The 12,848-nt window shown below is 36.1% G+C and overlaps 1 pseudogene; it reads left to right on the plus strand.

The window, feature by feature from the left end:
* Nucleotides 1-10,980: 10,980 nt before the first annotated feature.
* On the plus strand, nucleotides 10,981-11,940 carry LOC138916537 (olfactory receptor 5A2-like; annotated as a pseudogene).
* Nucleotides 11,941-12,848: the final 908 nt, after the last annotated feature.

Here is a 12,848-nt window from a genome sequence, read left to right on the forward strand (position 1 = left end):
TACATTGTGAAATGATCACAATCAAGCTAATTAACATATCCATTACCTCACATAGTTACTGTTTCCTTTCTTCTTTCCTTCCTTTCCTCCTTCCTCTCTTCCTTTCTTCTTTGTTGTAAGAATGCTTAAGGGCTACCCTCCTACCAAATGTCAAGTATACAATACAGTATTGTTAAGTGCAGTCACTGTGTTGTGCATTAGATCTTTAGAACTTATTCATCTTGTGTGACTGAAACTTTCTACCCTTTGACTGGTATCTCCCCATTTTCACTCCACCTCGCATCTAGTAACCACCATTCTACTCTCAACTTCCATGAATCTGACTATCTTGGATTCCACATTTGAATGAGGCCATGGAATATTTGTCTTTCTGTGTCTGACTTATTTCACTTAGCATAACCTCCTCCAGGTTCATCTACGTTCTTGCAAATGAAAAGATTTTTTTCTTTTTAAGACTGAATAATATTTCTTTATATCTCTATATACCATATTTTCTTATCTGTCCATCTGTCAATGGATGTTTAGGTTGTTTTCACATCTTGGCTATTGTGAACAACGCTGAAATGAACTTGGAAGTGCAGATACCTCTTGAACACACTGATTTCATTTTCCTTGGATATATAACAAGAAGTGAGATTGCTAGATCATATGGAAGTTCTATTTTTAATTTTTGAGAAACCTCCATAATGTTTTCCATGTTGGCTGCACTAATTTACATTCACAGCAACAGTACACAGGGTTCTCTTTTTTCTACATTCTCGCCAAAGCTTTTCATCTTTTGTCTTTTTAGTAATAGCCATCCTTAGAGATGTGAAGTGATATCTTAGTGTGGTTTTGATTTGCCCATGCACACTCGTGTGTGTGTGTGTGTGTGTTTGTGTGTGTTGGGGGAACAGAATGAATGCAAAGAATGACAAGTTAATTGTTTTCTTCAAGGATTTTTCCTTCCCCACACTCTCACTGGTCCTCTGTTTTTCACCCTCTACACATTTTGTTTATGCCATTTCCACTTCTCTCAGAGTTTAAATCAATAATGCTATACAAAACCAGTGCTCCTGCTAAAATCAGCTGGGGGATTAAAACATGATCAGAAAACAATGAACAAACAAAGTTTCCAGAGTTTCTTCTCATCTAGATTCATTCACATTCCTATGCCTGTGACTCTTCAGCAGAGAGTCTCACATGCGTTTGTACAACAATCTATCATTGTGTTACCTACTATTTTCTTTCCTTCCTGGTCTGTATCATGGTGGTGTTTCCTGCGGATACCTGCCACACCACTAACTATGATGTAAACCAACATTAGTGTCAAAGCTGAAATGCTGGCGTTGAAGACACAGATATCTGCTCTGAGAGGATCATCACCTGATGCCACCCAAACTACTTTCACTTTCAATGCCCCATTAAGTATTAGTCAACACTCTTTTTCCATTTCTTTTTCTTTCCACTATTCTTTTTCGAGGCCTCTTGTGCCAGAACTCAGGAATGAATTTTGGGCTGGGCTGAAGGATGATTTGAGTGATAGAAAAATGGCTCTTTCCAGAATCACCTCTCTCTTCTGAGACGGCATCATTGTTCTGAAACCAGACGAGTACAATTTGATTCTTTTCCTTTGAGATTCTCCCTTTGAGAGTTCCCAAGAGACATTCAGATGAATGGACATTTAGTCAGAGCAACATTCAAAGGCTTCTTGGAAAATTCATACTCAAGATGGTGTTGATTCATATGTATCTTCAAATACCTTGATAAGCAGGGAAAATTTTGTGCTTTTTTTGCATAAACAATTATTTGAAAAATTTCCTGCAATTTTCACTATATCAATGGTTAAGGATATTTTCATTTTATTTAGGAATCAGTACTTATAATTTCCTAATTATTCTTTTTTAACAGTTTTGCTTGTATTTCGAAACTCTGCTATTGAGTGCATACACATTTGAGATTATAGCTTCCTGTTTGAGATAACCTTTTTATTTCTAGTAATGTTTCTTATCTTAAAGTTTGCTCTGTAACATTGGGAAAGCTACAGCAGACTTTTTGGGTTAATTGTGTGATACCTCTGTCCTTTTGTTTTCAATCTTTCTGTGTTCTTATATTTAAATCATGTTCCATTAGTAACGTATAGTTGGGTTTGTTGTTTTTAACTAGTCTGACGATCTTATCTTTCACTTTGAGTACTTGGAGTAATTATTGAAAAACTACGTATTTCAATTTAATCAGCTGGAATTGACTCTTTGAAATAAAAAATGAATTAGTACTTTCTCCCACTTCTCCTCTTAACTGCTTCCCAGTTATTACTGTTATTTTTCATTTATTTATTTTTTTCATTCTGTTGACGTCATACTGGTTTATTACATTGTATAATTTCAGAAGTACATTATTTTATATAAATTTCTGTATAGACTGCATCATGCTCACCACCAATAGTCTAGTTTTTATGTCACCATACATATGTGCCCCTCTACCCCTTTCACCCACCTCCGACTCCCTTCCCCTCTGTGTAACCACTAACCTGTTCTCTTCGTCCATGTGTTTGTTTATCTTCCATATATGAGTGAAATCATACAGTATTTGTCTCACTCTGTCTGGTTTATTTTGCTTAACATAATGGCCTCAAGATCCATACTTGTTCTTGAAAATGGGACAATTTTATCTTTTTTATGGCTGAGTAGTATTCAATGTGATGTATACATCACATGTTCTTTATTCATTCATAAGTCAATGGGCACTTGGGTTGCTTCCAAATCTTGGCTATTGTGAATAATGCTGCAATGAACATAGGGGTGCATAAATCTCTTTGGACTGTTTATTTCATATTATTTGGATAAATACCCAGTAGTGGGACAACTTGATCACATGGTATTTCTATTTTTAATTTTTTGAGAAATCTCCTTACTGTTTTCCATAGTGCCTGCAGGAGTTTGCATTCCCAATAGCAGTATATGAGGGTTCCCTTTTCCCTACATCCTCACCAAACTTTGTTATTTTTTGTCTTGGTAATTATAGCCATTGTGATTGGTATAAGGTGATATCTCACTGTAATTTTTATTTGTATTTCCCTATTAACTAGTGATGTTGAATATATTATCATGTGCCTGCTGCCCATCTGTATATCTTCTTTGGAAAAATATCTGTTCATATCTTCTGCCCATTTCTTGGGCCGGCCCAGTGGCGCAGCGGTTAGGTTCGCACCTTCCGCTTCTCGGTGGCCCGGGGTTCCCTGGTTTGGATCCCGGGTGCAGACATGGCACCGCTTGGCACCCCATGCTGTGGTAGGTGTCCCACATATAAAGTAGAGGAAGATGGGCACGATGTTAGCTCAGGGCCAGGCTTCCTCAGCAAGAAAGAGGAGGACTGGTAGTAGTTAACTCAGGGCTAATCTGCCTCAAAAAAAAAAATCTTCTGCCCATTTCTTGATCAGGTTGTTTGTGTTTTTGTTGTTCAGTTGTATCAGTTCTTTATATATTTTGGGAATTAACCCCTTGTCAGATATATGATTTGCAAATATTTTCTTCCAGTTGGTGGGTTGTCTTTTCATTTCACTAATGGTTTCCTTTGCCTTGCAGAAGCTTTTTAGTCTGATATAATGACGTTTGTTTATTTTTCCTTTTGTTTCCCTTGCCTGAGTAGACATGATATTTGAAAACATGCTGCTAAGACCAATGTCGAAGAGTGTACTACCTACATTTTCTTCTAGGAGTTTTATGGTTTCGAGTGTTACATTCGAATTTTTAGTCCATGTAAAGTTAATTTTTGTGGATGGTGTAAGATAATGGTTTAGTTTCATACTTTTGAAAGTGGCTGTCCAGTTTCCCCAACACCATTTTTTGAAGATGCATTCCTTTCTCCATTGTATGTTCTTGCTTCCTTTGCTGAAGATTTGCTGTCTGTTGATGTGTGGTTTTATTTCTGTGCTCTCAATTCAGTTCCATTCATCTGTGTGTGTGTGCGTTTCTGTATCAGTACCATGCTGTTTTGAGTACTATAGCTCTGTAGTATATTTTGAAGTCAGGGATTGTGATGCCTTCAGTTTGATTCTTTTTTCTCAGAATTGCTATGGTTGTTTGTGGTCTTTTGTTGTTCCATATAAATTTTAGGATTCTTTGTTCTACTTTCATGAAGTGTGTCATTGAGATTCTGATTGGGATTTCATTGAATGTGTAGATTGCTTTAGGTAATATGGGCATTTCAACTATGTTTATTCTTCCAATCCATGAGCATGGAATATCTTTCCATTTCTTTATCACTCTCCAGTTTCTTTCACTAATGTCTTATAGTTTTCAGCTTATAGGTCTTTCATCTCCTTGAGTAAATTTATTCTTAGAGGTTTTATTCTTCTGTTGCAATTGTAAATGTGATTGTATTCTTGAGTTCTATTTCTGCTAGTTCACTATTAGTGTATAGACATGCAACTGATTTTTATAAGTTGATTTTGTACCTGCAACTTTGCTGTAGCTTTGGATTATGTCTAATACCTTTCTGGTAGATTTTTTAGGGTTTTCTATATATAGAATCACATTGATCACAAACACCTAGAATTTGGCTTCTTCCTTTTTAATTTTACTCCGTTTTATTTATTTTTCTTGCCTAATTGCTCTGGCAAAAACCTCCAGTACTATGTTGAATAGGAGTGGTGAGAGTGGGCACCCTTGTCTTGTTCCTGTTCTCAGAGGAATGGCTTTCAGTTTTTCACCATTAAGTTTGATGTTGGCTGTGGGTTTGTCCTATATGGCCTTTATTATGTTGAGGGAGTTTCTTTCTAAACCCATTTTATTGAGTTTTTATGGTAAATGAATGTTGGATCTTATCAAATGCTTTCTCAGCATCTATGTAGATGATCATGTGATTTTTCTTCCTCATTTTATTAATGTGGTGTATCACATTGATTGATTTGCAGATGTTGAACCATCCTTGCATCCCTGGTATAAATCCCACTTGATCATGGTGTATGATCGTTTTAATATATTGCTCTATTTTATTTCCAATATTTTGTTGAGGAATGTTACATGTGCGTTCATCGGTGATATTGGCCTGTAATTTTCCTTCTTTGTGTTGTCCTTATCTGGTTTTGGTATCAGGGTAATGTTAGCCTCATAGAATGAATCAGAAAGTGCTGCATCTTCTTCAGTTTTTTGGAATAGTTTGAGAAGGATATGTATTAAATCTTCTTTGAATGTTTGGTAGAATTCTTCAGAGATGCCATCTGATCGTGGCCTTAGTTTTTTAAGAAGTGTTTGATTCCTATTTTGATGTTTTTCCTTGTGATTGGTCTATTCAGATTCTCTATTTATTTTTGATTCAGTTTTGGGAGGTTGTATGAGTCTAAGTATGCATCCATTACTTCTAGGTTTTCCAATCTTTTGGCATATAGTTTTTTTATAGTGTTCTTTTATAGTCCTTTGTATTTCTGTGGTTTTCACTAAAATATCTCCTCATTCAATTTTAATTTTATTTATTTGAGACTTCTCTCTTTTTCTTAGTGAGTCTGGCTAAGAGTTTGTCAATTTTATTTATCTACTCAAAGATCCACTCTTAGTTTCGTTGATCTTTTTTCTTTTAGTCTTTATTTCATTTATTTCTAGTCTAATTTTTATTATTGCCATCATTCTGCTGACTTTTGGCTTTGTATGTTCTTGTTTTCCAAGTTCTGTTAGATGTAGTTTAAGATTACTTGTTTGAGATTTTTCTCATTTGTTGGGGTAGGCCTGTATTGCTATCTCCTAGGATGCTCTTAGGACCCCTTTTACTGCATCTCATAAGAGCTTGTATGTTGTGTTTTCATTTTCCAGGTACTTTTTAAAAAATTTCTCCTTCGATTTCTTCGTTGATGCAATGGTTGTTCAGCAGCATGTTGCTTAGACTCCACATAATGTGAATTTCCCAGTCTGTTTCTTGTACTTGATTTCTCATTTCATAGCATTGTGATCAGCATGATATGATTTCAATATTCTTAAATTTACTGAAGTTTCCCCTGTTTCCCAACATATGGTCTGTCCTTGAGAATATTCCATGTGCACTTGAGAAGAATATGTATTCTGCTGTTTTTCAATGTCATTTTCTTTATATATCTATTAAGGCCATCTGGTCTAGTGTCTCATTTAAGGCCACTGTTTCATTGTTGACTTTCTGCCTTGATGATTTATCCATTCACGTAAGTGAGGTTTGAGGTCCCCTACTATTATTGTGTTATAGCCCATTTCTCCCTTTATGTCTATTAATAGTAGCTTTATTTACTTTGGTGCTCCTGTGTTAGGTGCATACATATTCATAAGTGTTATGTCCTCTTGATGGAATGTTTCTTTTATCATTATATACTGCTCCTCTTTGTCTCTCACTGTCTTTTTTATCTTGAAGTTTGAGTTGTCTGATATAAGTATGGCAACATCTACTTTCTTTTGTTTGCCATTTGCTTGGAGTATCATATTCCATCCCTTCTCTCTGAGGCTGTGTTTGTCTTTAGAGCTGAGATGTGTTTCCTGGAGGCAGTGTAATGTTGGGTCTTCTATTTTAATCCATCCAGCCACTTTGTGTCTTTTGAGTGGTGAACTCAATCCATTTACTCTTAGAGTGATTATTGATATATGAGGGCTTAATTTTGCCGTTTTGATGCTTGTTTTCTGGTTGTTCTATATTTCCATTGTTTCTTTTTCCTTGTATTTCTGACTGCCATTTCAGTTTTGTGGTTTCCTGTGAAGGTTTTCACTTTATTTATGATGTGGGTCTGCTCTGATTTTTGTTTAGGGGTTACCATGAGGATTAAAGATCTCATAGATGTGATAGTCTATTTTCTGATAGCCTTTTGTTTCCATTAGCCTAAGTAGGTTACATCCCTTTCCTCTTCCCCTCTGGTCATTGTTGTCACAAATTATTCTTTTTTGTGCTGTGGATTTGTGACTAAATTGAAGTGTTTATAGATATTTTTGACGCTTTCCTTACCTTTATCTTTTATGTTTTAATTAAGTTTTTACTAACCTTTCTTGATATTGAGCTGCAGTTTTCTGATTCTACTTGTCTATTTTTCTCCTTGCTCAACATTTTGTAAACCTTTGCTTTTTAGTTTTAGATGAGAGGTCTCCTTTCAACATTTCTTGTAAGGAAGGCCTAGTGGCAATGAACTCCCTTAGCTTTTGTTTATTTAGGAAAGCTTTTATTTCTCCATTGTATCTGAGGGATAGTTTCACTGGATAGAGTATTCTTGCCTGAAAATTTTTCTCTTTCAGTGTTTTGAATATATCATTCTATTCTCTCCTAGCCTGCAATGTTTCTGTTGAGAAATCTGCTGAAAGCCTGATAGGGATTCCTTTGTAGGTTATTTTCCTCTGCCTTGCTGCTCTTAATATTTTTTCTTTGTTATTGACTTTTTCCAGTTTTAATATTATATGCCTTGGAAAAGGTCTTTTTGAATTGATGAAATTAGGGGTTCTATAGGATTCATTTATTTGTAATTCCAGTTTCTTACCCAGATTTGGGAAGTTCTCAGATATTATTTCTTTGAACAAGCTCTCTGCTCAGTTTTTCAGGTGAAGAAATTGACATTTGAGAGATTTTAAAACTTCATACATGTTTATGTAGATAAAAGGACAAAGCTAGAATTTGAACTCAACCCTTTCAGTTGGAAATTTGTGTTTTTAAACACTATACGTCAGTACAAGGCTTGATCTATTTGTGTGCAGTTTACTTCCAATGAAGGGTAAGCTGTCCATCAAAGCAAAAGGAAATCTTCCCGGAGCCAGATCAGGGAAAGCTCCAAAGAGAATAAGACAGGGGACTGTAAATAAGACTCTGGTGATGGGTGGTTGGCCTCTTTCCTTGTCACCTCAGAGAACAATTATCAACCAGAAATGTTTAGCTCTAATGATCACTGGGCTTTTACTTTGGATGCAGGAGTGAGTGACAGGCAGCCACATGGTGAAAGAGTGTGGCTACACCTGCCCATTAAAATAATGAGCTCCCAAAGGCCATGTTGAAGACTTCATAATAAAGGAGCAGGAATTCAAGAAACAGATATTACTACTTGAATGAAGTCAAAGTATAAAAAAATGACTGAATCTGAAGCCCCGCATAGAGCAGTGGAAATGCAGATGAACTGAAGTTTGCAAAAGATGTTATTGGATCAAAGCAATCAATAATTCTTCTCTCGTAGCATGAGATCTCAGGACACTTCTTCCTAAAGTAATTCAGTAAGTCCAACTCCTTCCCTCCTATCTCATTCATCCAACACATGACAGTTATAAATTTACAGCCTATTCCACATTTTATCTGTAAAAGGGCAGAGTAACTCTACCCACCTTCAGAAATGAATAAATGAGTTAATATAAATCAAGTCCCTAGAAGAGTACTTGGTACTCAATAAGCCCTCAATAAGTACTTGGTACTCAATAAGCCTTATATATATAATATAATTATATTATATTATTATAATTGAGTACTCACTATAAGCCACTCTGCTAAGCTCTCAGGATAAGCAGTGAAAAAAATTCATTTTTTTATATAAATATTTTCTGTACCTGGGTCCTATACACTGTTCTAGGGACTCAGGATAGATACAACAGAGAAAATTCTCTGCCTGTCTTTGAGTAGCTTACATTCTGGTAGGGAAGATTTTATTAAGATAAGAAACACCAAACTCATCATTTCCTCTTCCGTAGGATTACCAGATTGATGTCATAGTGAAGAGTGGTCTTGGTTTTGGGTGCTCAATCAGTGACTGATTATGAGAAGATTTAAAATTTTAGAAAACACAAAGCTAGAAGCACTATTTATTTATTTTAACAGTTTTATTGAGATCCCTTTAACATATAGAAATTGTTTATATTTAAGGTGTATAACTTGATGATTTTGTATATATGCACACATTGTGAAAAGATCACTGCAGTCAAGCTAAATGACTTACCCATCACCTCTAGATAGTTACCCTTGTGTGTGTGGTTATAAAATTTAATTTAAGATCTGTCCTCTTAGGAAACTTCAAGTATACAATACAGTAATGTTAACTATTGTCACCATGCTGTTCATTAGATCCCCAGAACTTAATTATCTTGAATAACTGGAACTTTGTACTCTTTGACCAACATCTCCTCATTGTCTTCTCCTCACACCTGCCCCTACTGATCTATTCGCCTGGAAACTACCATTCTACTCTCTACTTTTATGAATTTTGATTTTTTTTAGATCATGGAGAATTTGTCTTTCTGTGTCTGGCACATTTTACTAGAATAATATCCTCCAGGTTTATCTACATTGTTGTAAATGACAAGACAGTCTTATTTTTTATGGTGGAACAATATTTCATTATCTATCTATCTATCTACCTATCATGTATCATCATCTATCTATCTCATATTTTGTTTATCTATTTACCCATTGATGGACATTTAGGTTGTTTCCATATCTTGGCTATTGTGAATAATGTTGCAATGAACATGGAAGTGCAGATAGCTCTTTGAGATACTGATTTCATTTCCTTTGGATATATACCCAGGAGTGGAGTTGCTGGATGATATGGTAGTTCTATTTTTAATTTTCTGAAGAACCTCCATACTGTTTTCCATAGCGCCTGTACCAATTTGCAATCCCACCAACATGCAAGCGCTCCATTTTCTCTACATCCTTGCCAACACTTGCTATCTTTTGTCTTTTTAAGAGCCATTCTAAAGGATGTGAGGTGGTATCTCATTGTGGTTTTGATTAGCATTCCCCTGATGATTAGTGATGTTGAACACCTCTTCATGTAGAACAGTGTTTAATATGATGAATGAATAACACAATCAGATAATTGCAATTTGATGTAAATGTGCTGTGTAATCAAATTCTATAAAATGATAAAATATCAACAACTTTGATTTTACCATCGGGTCTTCTCTAGGGCACTTCTACCTTTTTACACCCATTTATATTTCCTCATTTGATCTTACACTAGTGAGGTCTTTATTAATGCAATGACCTGTCTTTCTTAATGCAAAATGTTCATGGGCTTACCTCATGTCTTCAGAATGATAATCTGGTTGGCCTGATGACATCAAAGTTGTCCTTTGCTTATACTGAAATTATTATCCTTAAATATCTAATGAACCATGTTCAGCTTTTCTTCTTCAGGAGATACTGGTTTTTGCTTGTTTTTGACCACATGGCTCACCCAATTTCAGTCAACTTTGGTGTTGCTTCCCCTCTCCCCCCATGGAGATACGTCCATAGCACTTCTATCTCATAATGGTACTGATGAGTTAGTCCAACTTTTGATCTTTTCATGCATTTTATTGAGTGACTTGTATAAAAAAATTATATAATTAGAAAAAAATTCTAGTTCTAAACATGCATGTATATGTGTGTGTATATATATATATATATATATATATATATATATATATATACACATTTCTCTTAGTTTTACTTTAAAAGAATAGAATGTTTTGTTATGGGTTGAATTGCTTCCCTCAAAATGGAATATGTGAAATCTTATAGCCTGTTGTGTTTAGTGCCTTTTGGGACTCTTATACTAAAGATTTATAAAATATAAGAAATTCCTAACTTTATTATTAATTTGGGTTTATATTTTGAAGTCAGAATTCTAAAAAGCCATATGAAACCCAAGTCCAGAGGAACATTGAGACTCATTAGATTCAATCTTCCCATTTTCAGTTGAGACAATGAGGATCTTCAGAGATGAAGTGAATTTTCCACAGTTTCCAAGGAGTTAGGAATGGAGCTTCAGACAAAACTCAAATTACTGACTCCCAGTTGCTCTCTGCTCTATTAGATGGATTCTTTTCTGGTCAACGAAGTATATAACATACAGATTTTAAATAGTGCCAAGAGATTACCATAGGCCGACTTCCTCCGAGAAGACTTTGCCCAACAGGTGGCTAGGACGTTATTGGTATTAACTGTTTATATGACCTTCTAGAAAACATCCATTCAAATAATGACAAACAAAATCTAACTGATCACAAGATTGCTTCTTTCCTTTATGAAGGATGTAGTTCTATGGCTGTAGGAAGGAACAACACAATTGTGACAAAATTCATCCTCCTGGGATTTTCAGACCATCCTCAAATGAAAATTTTCTATTTTGTGTTGTTCCTGGGGATTTACCTCCTGACCCTAGCCTGGAACATGAGCCTCATCATCCTTATCAGGATGGACTCCCACCTACACACACCCATGTACTTCTTTCTCAGTAACCTGTCCTTCTTAGATATCTGCTATGTATCCTCCACAACTCCCAAGATGCTCTCTGGTATCATCACAGAGAAGAAAACCATTTCCTTCATTGGGTGTGCCACGCAGTACTTTGTCTTCTGTGGAATGGGGCTGACTGAATGCTTTCTTTTGGCAGCTATGGCATATGATCGGTATGCTGCAATCTGCAACCCGTTGCTCTACACAGCTGTCATATCCCATACACTTTGTTTAAAGATGGTGGCTGGGGCCTATGTGGGTGGATTCCTTAGTTCTTTGATTGAAACATACTCTGTCTATTAGCATGATTTCTGTGGGCCCAACCTAATCAACCACTTCTTTTGTGACCTTCCTCCAGTCCTGGTTCTGTCATGCTCTGATACCTTCACCAGCCAAGTGGTGAACTTCATTGTGGGTGTTGTTGTTGGAATGGTATCTGTCCTTGTGATCCTCATCTCTTATGGTTACATCGTTACTGCTGTCGTGAAGATCAGTTCAGCAAGAGGTAGGACCAAGGCCTTCAGCACCTGTGGCTCTCACCTGACTGCTGTGACCCTCTTCTATGGTTCTGGTCTCTTCATGTACATGACACCTAGTTCCAGCTACTCCTTAAACCGGGACAAGGTGGTGTCAGTGTTCTATGCTCTGGTGATCCCTATGGTGAATCCCATCATGTACAGTCTTAGAAATAAGGAGATTAAAAGTGCTGTAAGGAAAGCTATGGAAAGGAAACATGTTCTTTCTCATGAGCACTCATTTTTCTGACCCCGAGGTAATGTTTACAATAAAGCTGTGAGTTGGGTCAATTATGCTGACTTTCATGTAGTTCTGGACTAGTTGATTGACACAATGATTTTTGTTTACCAGGATTTGTGTAGATTCAGCTTATAAATGCTCAATTTAGGAAAAAGCTTCACCATGACAAAGACTGAGCAATCTGAAACATCAAAATAGAGTTGTTGTCTGTAGGAGGAAAACTAAAAAAATGTTAGTCCAGCATTCAGGGTGACGATTCTAAAGGTAGGATAGGAATATATAGCATAATAACCTGAGGACAGGGACATTTTTTCTAAAAACAATTGCCTTTCCATCTTACGAGGTTCTAACATGTTTCCTTTAGGGCAGATGAGCACTGCAAGTCAGACACCCTTCCCTATTGAGAATCATGACTATCGTGAGCCACTGTGACTGGTGGGGGTATAGTCCTGACTCTTTAGATGTAGTAAGGCAGGAAAGAGATTGAAAACTTTTGTTTAGGGCCTTAATGACTGAACAAATGGGCTGACCTCATGGCTAATTCAATCAATGATACAAAAATTGGTCACTGAAATGATTTGAAGAAAACCAGGGAATTGTCACTTCAGTCTAAAGTAACACCTTTCTAAGCAACACTCAAAGTTTCTTAGGAATCTACAGAAGAGGAGCACACTTTCATTTGGTGAGAAAGGTTCTCTGTTTTCATCAATTTTGTGATAAATTTGTGAAGAATTTAGCCAAGGAATTGAAGAGAGTGATTTTTCTCCTCCACATTGTCTAAGAACTTGTTAAGTGTCCTTTAACCAGCCGTAAAAACTAGAATAAATTTATTCAGCTGTGGCCTCTCTTGGTCAGGCCATAAATAAGTGAGTAAATGAGTATCTACCTGTATATCCTTGGATAAGATACTTGGGCCG

This window comes from Equus caballus, chromosome 12 (genome assembly GCF_041296265.1).
Source record: "Equus caballus isolate H_3958 breed thoroughbred chromosome 12, TB-T2T, whole genome shotgun sequence".
In the NCBI taxonomy this organism is placed as follows: domain Eukaryota; kingdom Metazoa; phylum Chordata; class Mammalia; order Perissodactyla; family Equidae; genus Equus; species Equus caballus.